General features: G+C 43.9%; 1 pseudogene; it reads left to right on the top strand.

Moving 5' to 3' along the window:
* Positions 1-280: 280 nt before the first annotated feature.
* LOC144761470 (uncharacterized) lies at positions 281-3,500 on the top strand (annotated as a pseudogene).
* Positions 3,501-9,021: the final 5,521 nt, after the last annotated feature.

Below are 9,021 nucleotides of genomic sequence, written 5' to 3'. Positions count from 1 at the left end.
CCGAGATAGAGGACCCAGAGCATAAACTGACAGCTCCTGGAAGAAGCAGTCACGGGCAGTTCAGTGGATGTAAAAGTCGTAGCTGTGCACCTCCATGCAACAAGACGAAGAAAAGAACTCTAGAGAATTAAGGCAAACTACCTCCTGTATAAACAAGTCCAATAACAGCATTTTATCATGGGATCTGTAGGATGTGGTTACAGCAATGCTTTGTTGTCCACAATTATAACAACCCACCAGTGCTGTAGGTGTACTGCAAACACTTTCTAACTAAACAACATCAACCAGAAAAGAGCACAATGGAGTGGAGCCAGACAACTGAAAGGTGAAGGAAAGACATGTTCTGCTATCTACAATACAAACTTTTTCCCAATTTGTTGTGACCAGTAGGATGATTAATCTTTATCCACAAGCACACAACACCATTATTGAATCTAAAGACACAATCGCCCACTAAGAAGGGCATTTGGAGATAATTGTACTTTGTTAAATCAGAAAGAAAATTTCTGAAATATCACACACTTGCAAGGAATGTGAGACTAACGCAAGTGCTTTATCAACCATGTTGGCCCATCCGGAAAAGCAGTCATAGGATGAAGAAAAATATATACCTGACCCGAAGAAAGAAAAATCATACACATGCAGCGAAAGCTTTAGTTTGTCATCACTACTAAAGTGCCGTCAGCAAACGCACACAGATGAAAAATCATTCAACTGCAGTGAATGTGTGAAGATCTTTATTCAATTATCAGACCTGCAAAGACATTTACAAAAACACGCAAGGGAAAAATCTTACCATTGCAATGAATGTGGAAGTAGTTTTAGTGACTCCTCAAAGCTAAGGATTCATCAGAGAATGCACACGGGGGAAAACCATTCAAGTGCAATGAATGTGAGAAGAGTTTTACTAGGTTATCAACCCTAAAACAGCATCAGAGAACACACACCGGGGAAAAGCCATATCACTGCAATGAATGTGGAAGTAGTTTTAGTCAATCGTCAACATTAAGGAAACATCAGCGAATACACACAGGAGAAAAACCTTTCATATGCATTGAATGTTTGAAGAGCTTTAGTCAGTTATCACACCTACAAAGCCATCAACGAAAACACACGGGGGAAAAACCATATCATTGCAGTGAATGTGGAAGTAGTTTTACTGAATCGGCAAAACTCAGGATTCATCAGCGAACACACACAGAGGAAAAACCATTTAAATGCACTGATTGTGGTTGTAGTTTTAGAGAATCCACAACATTAATAAATCATATGCGAACACACACGGAGGAAAAACCATACCATTGCAATGAATGTGGAAGCCGTTTTAGGAACTCCTCATATCTCAGGATTCATCAGAGAACGCACACAGGGGAAAAGCCATACAAGTGCAGTGAATGTGTGAAGTGCTTTCGTCGGTTATCATACCTACAAAGCCATCAGCGAACACACACAGGGGAGAAGCCATTCAAGTGCAATGAATGTGAGAAAAGTTTTAGTCAATCAGCAAACCTAAAACAGCATCAGAGAACTCACACTGGGCAAAAACCATATCAGTGCAGTGAATGTGGAAGTAGTTTCAGTAACTTATCAACACTAAGATATCATCAGCGAACACACACCGGGGAAAAGCCATTCAAATGCAGTGAATGTGAGAAGAGCTTTAGTCAATCAGCACACCTAAAACAGCATGAGAGAACTCACACTGGGGAAAGACCATATCAGTGCAGTGAATGTGGACGTAGTTTTAGTAAATCTTCTACATTAATGACTCATCAGCAAACACATACAGAGGAAAAGCCAAGTGCAGTCAATGTGAGAGGACCTTTTGTCAACTATCAAACCTACAAAGACATCAGTGTATACACACAGAGGAAAACCCACTCAAGTGCAGCCAATGCTTGAAGAGCTTTTGCTGATTTTCACACCTACAAAGCACCAGTGTTTGCACACAGGAAAAACTATTCAAGTGCAGTGAATGTGTGAAGAGCTTTAGTTAGTCATCACTACTACATAAGCCTTCAGCAAACACACCCAAGGGAAAAACATTCAAGTACATTGAACAAGTGAAGACCTTTTTCTGATTATCACCTCTATAATCTTTTGAATACCATAAGCAAAAACTCACCTTAATGAAACGCGCATAGAAGTAATCCTAGAGGTGCAGCAAATACGCAAACATTTAAGGCCATCAACATCCTGTCTGTGGACATACTCAGGAATAAAAAATTGCAGTTCTTTTGAGATGAAGGAATTACTCAAAATAATAAAATTACAATTATATGGAATCTTCGAATACCAGATTATAAAAAGTAGGTGATAAAAGACTGGATTAGTAGGAAAGAAGAAAAAACAGATATTTGTAAAATTATAAAAGTGTCTGTTCTCAGCGATTGTTCATTTCTTTAAACCTAGGAAAAAAATATAAAATACCAGCAAAACATACTGGGAGACGAGCACAATGTGAACAAAAATAAAATAACCATTGTTTGTTTTTATTTATTTAGGTATAGTTAGAAAGAAAAACATCCAAGTACACCTGATCATCCAACAATGTGAACAATGCTTGGACCAAAAAGGGTCATTAAGAACTAGTTTAAGGGATTAGTTAATAACCCTGTAAGCCCAGCACACTGAAACTAATTTAACAAGCACATACTGGTGGAAATTCATAGCTGGTTCGGGTGTTAGGTCATTTTGCGGAACATTGCTGGTTCTGTGGCCGCATCTAGAGAACAGTGTCCAAAAGCAGGAGAAGTGAAAGTGTGAAAATATGAGCTGCAACTCCCAGGCTTGATGCGTTCAGTTAAGGTACGTTATGCCAACTGGATTTGCAAGACACGCTGATCACCAATTGAACAAAAACAGGCTCTGATGGGGAGGGGGAGTTCCTTCTGGTCTGGGGGGTGTTGTGGGAGAAGACATATCTGGGAGTGAGGTGATTCAGGATTTGGTTGCGGAGTCGTCCAGTCCATCTGAGTTGCCTATTATGGGTATGGAAGAAACGAGGTCGTTGAGTTACACAAGGACTAAGATGTGGAGTGCCTTTGTAGGTGAATGTGGGGAGACTGAAGGTGGTGCGCTTCTAGATGGGGAGTCAGTGAGGGTTATGTGTATCCGTGGATGAGATTGAGTTTGAGTCTGCCGCTGTGCTTTGACCTGCTTGACATTTGTTGGTGAGATTGGTGGTTGTCCCTGCGTAGGGGGTGGTTCCGCCTGCGTAGGGGGTGGTTCCGTACTCTCGTTTACTGATGAAGAATGCTTGTCTGATACTCCTGCTGCTGTCTAGTGAGATCCATTTGAATATTCTTCCGAGCATCTTGACAGTGTGTAAACATGTAGCTGCTACTATGTTGTCATGGCTGGCCATGGAGATTTGGCTATCGATTACGATACTGATTACCTATCATCGTAATTGGGATAGATGTGGGGCCTCGGGTGCTGGTTTACCTGGCCAGAGTCCAGAGAGTGGTGTACTTGCCAGACAGTACCACTTCATATTTGTCAGCATTTAGCTTGAGGTAGCTTCTTTTCATCCATTATGCTATATTGGAAATGCACATGAGGAAGGGCAATTGTGTGATCGATGTTTCTTCTGAGAGGAAGAGTATGAGTTGCATGTCTCCTGTACATGAGACGATGATGAGGCCGTAGGACCATACGATGGAGGCCAGTGGAGCAATGTAGACATTGAAGAGGATGGAGTGTAATGAGGCAGTGCCCAACATGTGCCTTCCCACCCATAATGCAGAAGAAGTGATGCTCATTTCCATCATCACATGCATCTTTTAATGCACGAGCCATAGTGGCTTTTCCCCAAAGGTGCACAACATCGAGCTGGATCCTTGGGAGATATGCAGGCTTACCACTATGTAAATGATTCACAATTAGTATTTTAAAAGTTTCTTTTTTTACAGAGAATCATTCATCCAAATCTGAACTGGTGAAAGAACAGACCTGGTGCATGATAGCAAAATTATTGATAGGAGAAAGGGCTGTTGAAAAGTGTAGTTCTCATTAGGTTTCTGAAAGCTTGACAGCTAGGGAGAGATTGAATCTTGAGCAGTAAAGTGTTCCATCTCTGAAGAGCTAGAATCCTGAACTGTCGACTCCCTGCTAGACATTTCTGGATCCTTGGCACTGGAAAAGAAATCTGGATTCAGAAGAGAATGAGCACAAACGATACTGAGTCTTGACACAAATGATATTCAGGTTTGTGTATACATACAAAAAGGAACCCTCATTGTATAATCTCTGCCAGTGTTTGAATGGACTTACAAAGCATGTGCTGCCTCGTGTGCAAACAATAAACTTTGTTATGCATTTGGGGCTGCCTCTGACCACAAATAAGATAAACCACAGCAGTCTGAAAAATCTGAAATGTGCTTTTGTATTGCTGGAGCCATCAAATACGCAGTGTTCTCGTAGCCTAGACTTGCCTAGAGGAATGAGCTCACCAATATAATATGCAGATCAGAAGAAAGGAAAGGGCACATCTTCCGTAGCCGAAGATGGTAGAAACAAATGCATTCCACTAGTTCATTTTAACAAAGTGCTGAGTCGGGGAAGTTCTTCCTGCCATCGACACCATCATCAACACCACCAAGTAAGTGAGGAATTAGACACATGGTTGGTCAAAAATAACACACTACGTGGTCTGTACCAGAATTAAACTCACTTTACATTACTTTAACAGGAACCATTTTTAAACTCAACTCTACATATTTAGGAATAAGTGACTTGTACAGCCATTAGTGGCATAAAGAATTTGAACACTGACACTTTTAAATTTCTACGAATGAAGCACAACCAAACATCCGACTACGGCCTATGTATGGACATCCAAGAGCCTTTAAAAAACACACTACAAAGGTGTGTACCAGGATCAAACCCAACTTACATTCACATTAACATGAACTAAAATATGATCCAGTAAAAAGCAATCATAATGCTGTACAATGCACACAATGAAAACTAGATTGTAAATATTTACAAGAAATCTATGTTTTTTTTAATGAAATAAAGCAAAAAAAATTATTTTCATTCATGGTATTTCACTGCTGATTGTGTAGAAAGAGATGTCAAATGAGATTTGTTCCCTAAACTATAAAGATAATTTGTGCTGTCAGCTAAGAGCCTAGTTGATTTGGCAATAGAGGGGTCAAATCTCGATAGCATGACAGCTTTCAGCAGGAGTCTGTCCACATTCTACCTGGCATCCTATCTGTTTGCCACCATTGTATGAGACACAGCTGCTGCAGAAAGAAAGGTATGAGGACTGTAGTGATGCCTTCTTGCAACTAAAGGTCTTTCGAAACCTCTCAGGTGTTCACACGTTATCAGCCCTCACTCTACCTCAAAGAGAATATTATTTTACGCTGGCAAACATTTTCCAATTATTTTTCTCCGGTTTGCTTGCTGCCTCTGCTGCTCCTATCTTGTAACATATAGGGGTGGATGACGAATTCCACCCTGCCGGCAGAGTTCACTGAGTTTTACCCACTCAGCGTGGATCGTAGAGTTCTGAAAACTACACAAAGTGGCACAGAGCGGAGTTTTCCCTCTTGCGCGGCTCGCCAATGTTAAGTTTGGCGAGCGAGAGTAAGAAGTATCATATGGCTGGCCACCTCCAGGCAAGATTTCTCAATGCGGGCAGTCGTAGCAGTTCGCTACCGCTCATGTTGAGGAAGCTGCAGTGCGAGTAGAACATCTACTCAAGTGGCAGAAAGAAGCAGTGCCCTCCTGTGCTGCACGTGGTGCAGTTCGCAGATTTTATAGAGCAGGACAGGTATGCTGTCTGCATACCTGTGGGCCATTGCTGGGGGACGCTTCCTTCACCTACCAGCTTCCCGGTGATTCTACTGCCACTCTTGGTCTCCCTCCCGCCGCCGCTGCTCGACACAGCGGTCACCGAGTGGAGGGAGACTACATCCCCCAGGCTGCTCTGCTTCGCGGCGGAAGCCTCTACCGCCATTTCCGCGCCCGGAGGCGCATTAAACGGACGACAGCCCCCGCGTCGCAGGTCGCGCCGGGCCAAGCCCGGGCCAAGGGCAGGCCCGTCCGCGGCCAGAAGAGGCTGGGCTGTGCCACCCACCTTAATATCCTCACCATCTCCTCTGGAATTGCTTGATACCCAAAGGTGCTTTTAAAATCATATCATTCTGGATATTTGTTTTAATCGCTGCCGGACTGTGTATGCCAACTATTCTTCTCTGTTGTTATCAGTCCTTTTTGGATATTGTGTGGTTGAAAGTATTAAGTACTGTGCATTGCGGGACTTGTCTATCCGGTTGTAAGAATGAGTGACAAAGGCAAAAACACTAAGCCTACCACCTCTCGCCCCATGACTAGACACCAGGCTGCAACAGCACAACCTCTCTCAAGCCTGACTGCCATCGACAAGATGCTACAAAAGAGGATTGGAGTAGTGGCATCCGCAATAGAGAATACGGAGAGGCGATTATCGATTACCCCAGCTGTCCTTCCTCTCCAGACTGTTGGGGACTTTTCAGCTGTTACTGTTAATCCCCCTGATTTTAGCTCCTCCCTTATGTGCTCTTTCGTAGAATTGCCCTGTGCACAGATTGTTCTTGATGTTAATGACTCTCCAGAGATTGCTAATTCCCCTTCCCACTCTCTAGTAAGTAAAGCCCCTAAACCCCGACCGAGAAGTAAGAAACAGAAAAGGAAAAAAAATTTAGCCAAAAGAATCACGACTCCACCTGACTGTGCACAGGTTGTTGTCGGTCCTTCTCTGTCCAATGTGGGAACTCCCGTCTGGGTTACTCATCTTTTATGTGATTTTGAAGCTCATATGGAACAGATTATTGGTTCATATTTTAAACCACTGACATTTAGGCTTGATAGGTTAGTTACCATAATCAACAATTTAGGTCTAGGGAAAACCCAGATGACTAGTCCTCCGGGGAATTCTGCAATTAATAAGCCCACTTCTATCTCCAATCCTAAAATTCCATCAACTAGTAAAAATATACCAGCTGTACCGGCTAGGGTAACTGGTAATTCTATTCCTGACTCTATTCTACCTCTGCCCAGGGTCGGAGAAGTAGACGCTGGAAATACTACAGTGTCGAGGGGGACCACTGAATCCAGAGCAAATCCAACGAACCAGCAAGCCAAAGCGAGCAGAAATAGTGCAGAGGAGGGTTCTTTATCTCTTTTGCCTACCCTTGATCTCCCTCCTGAGTCATCACCATATGCTGTGGTCCTTGCTGGGGTCCCCCCCTTAAGCCAGGGTAAAAGTGAGGACTATATTGAATTAAAAAACAAATGCATACAATGGCTCAATTGCAACAGGCCTCTCCCTCCTACCGTCTCCGGCGAAATATTGTGTGTCAGAAGAGTAGACTGGATTGGGACTGGACCTAAAACTATTGCGGGGAACTGTGTGGTGATTAACTTCAGGGACCCACGTTCTGTAGAATATATCTGCAGTAGGTCGCCATCCTGGTCTAATACCCAAATATTCCCCCTACACTTGTCATACTTCTATTCTACTCCCCTTTGGAGGATTGGACAGAATAGAGGTATGCGGCAGGACCTGGTTTGGAACATTTTACCATCCAGAACCCAACATGGAGCAACATCTTGGGAGGGTTGCCAGCAGTTTACCCCCTTACTTTCAATATTTCCACAGAGAAATAGGTATAGCATACTAGAACGGGTTGACTGACGCCCTGTGTGCCAGAGTTTTTTGCCCCAAACACGCAGCAGTCTGGGTACCCAAATAGGGACATGGGTGGGCAATGATGATAGTAGTACCCCTGATAACATAACAACATATGCTAACCCCACAGATGTTGGGATGGGATCGGAGGCTAGTACTCTGCAGGCGGGGGTCTGTGCTTCCCCCGAGGAAATGCTAATAGGGGAGGCAATGGAAAAGTCACCAGAGCCCAAGCTCTTATTGTGCAATACTGGGCCTGACCAAAGTAAGGGCGAATCATCAATCAACACCAGCCCAGTCGACAGTGGTATAAAAATATTGTCATGGAATGTGGCTGGAATGAAAAGTAAACTGGCTTTACCTGAATGGGGCTCTTTTATGGCAATGCATGATATTTGCCTGCTGCAGGACACATGGGCACTGGAGGAGTGTGTAAGGACCGGCTTTGCCAACTTTAATGTCCTGGCCACAACTAGTGGTAGGGGGAGGCTTTCGGGTGGCCTGTCAATATGGATGGGCACGCATTTGGGTGTCCAGGCAGTTTTGATACCAACTAACTCTCTTGATGTCCAATGCATGCTCCTAACACCTCAAGATAGGCCCCAGGTGGCCATATTAAATATCTATTCAAGACCACTCAGGAGTAGCCAGGAATCAGACACTATTGTAACATTAAAACAGGTTGTTCAGTCTCTCGACCCTTTGATCGCCCTAATAGTAGGTGGCGACTTCAACTGCCAGTTCGAGCCCCTCGTGACTTCTAATGCGGGTGAACCGGACGAGGAGGACCGGTTCTGGCATGTTCCCGATCCGCTAATCCCGACTGTCAGAGCATGGTCCCCACTGGTCCTGAAAATCAAATCCTTCTCCCTTTGCGGGCGTGTAACGGGAGATTGGAGCCCGACAAACCGGGATCAGCCACGTTTAATAGATTGGGGCGAACTTCCATCATTGATTATATTATGATGGAAGTTAGACATTGGGACGAACTGTTGGAATCTAGGGTCCATCTACGGCAAGACAGCGATCACAATGCCCTTGTCTTAACACTTAAACCGGAGAGTTTCGGGTTAACAACCCCTCCTCCTATGTCTAATGGTCCATTGTTGCCACTTTTGATCTCTAATAATAGGCGGAGGGTAAAATGGCCCTACCTCCAGGACTCCCCCATTAAACTTGCAGAAATATACCAGATAGCATTACCATTGCTAGTAGACGGGGGACATAGCCATTGACAATTTGGATTTAGACTCACAGGGCAGAGCTGTGGAAATTCACAAACAGCTGGCTGCCAGGCTCGTGGATGTGTTCAGTCCCATGGGAAGGGAAAAAACCTA

Source organism: Lissotriton helveticus, chromosome 6 (genome assembly GCF_964261635.1).
Source record: "Lissotriton helveticus chromosome 6, aLisHel1.1, whole genome shotgun sequence".
In the NCBI taxonomy this organism is placed as follows: domain Eukaryota; kingdom Metazoa; phylum Chordata; class Amphibia; order Caudata; family Salamandridae; genus Lissotriton; species Lissotriton helveticus.
This window is presented reverse-complemented; position numbering and strand designations above follow the sequence as displayed.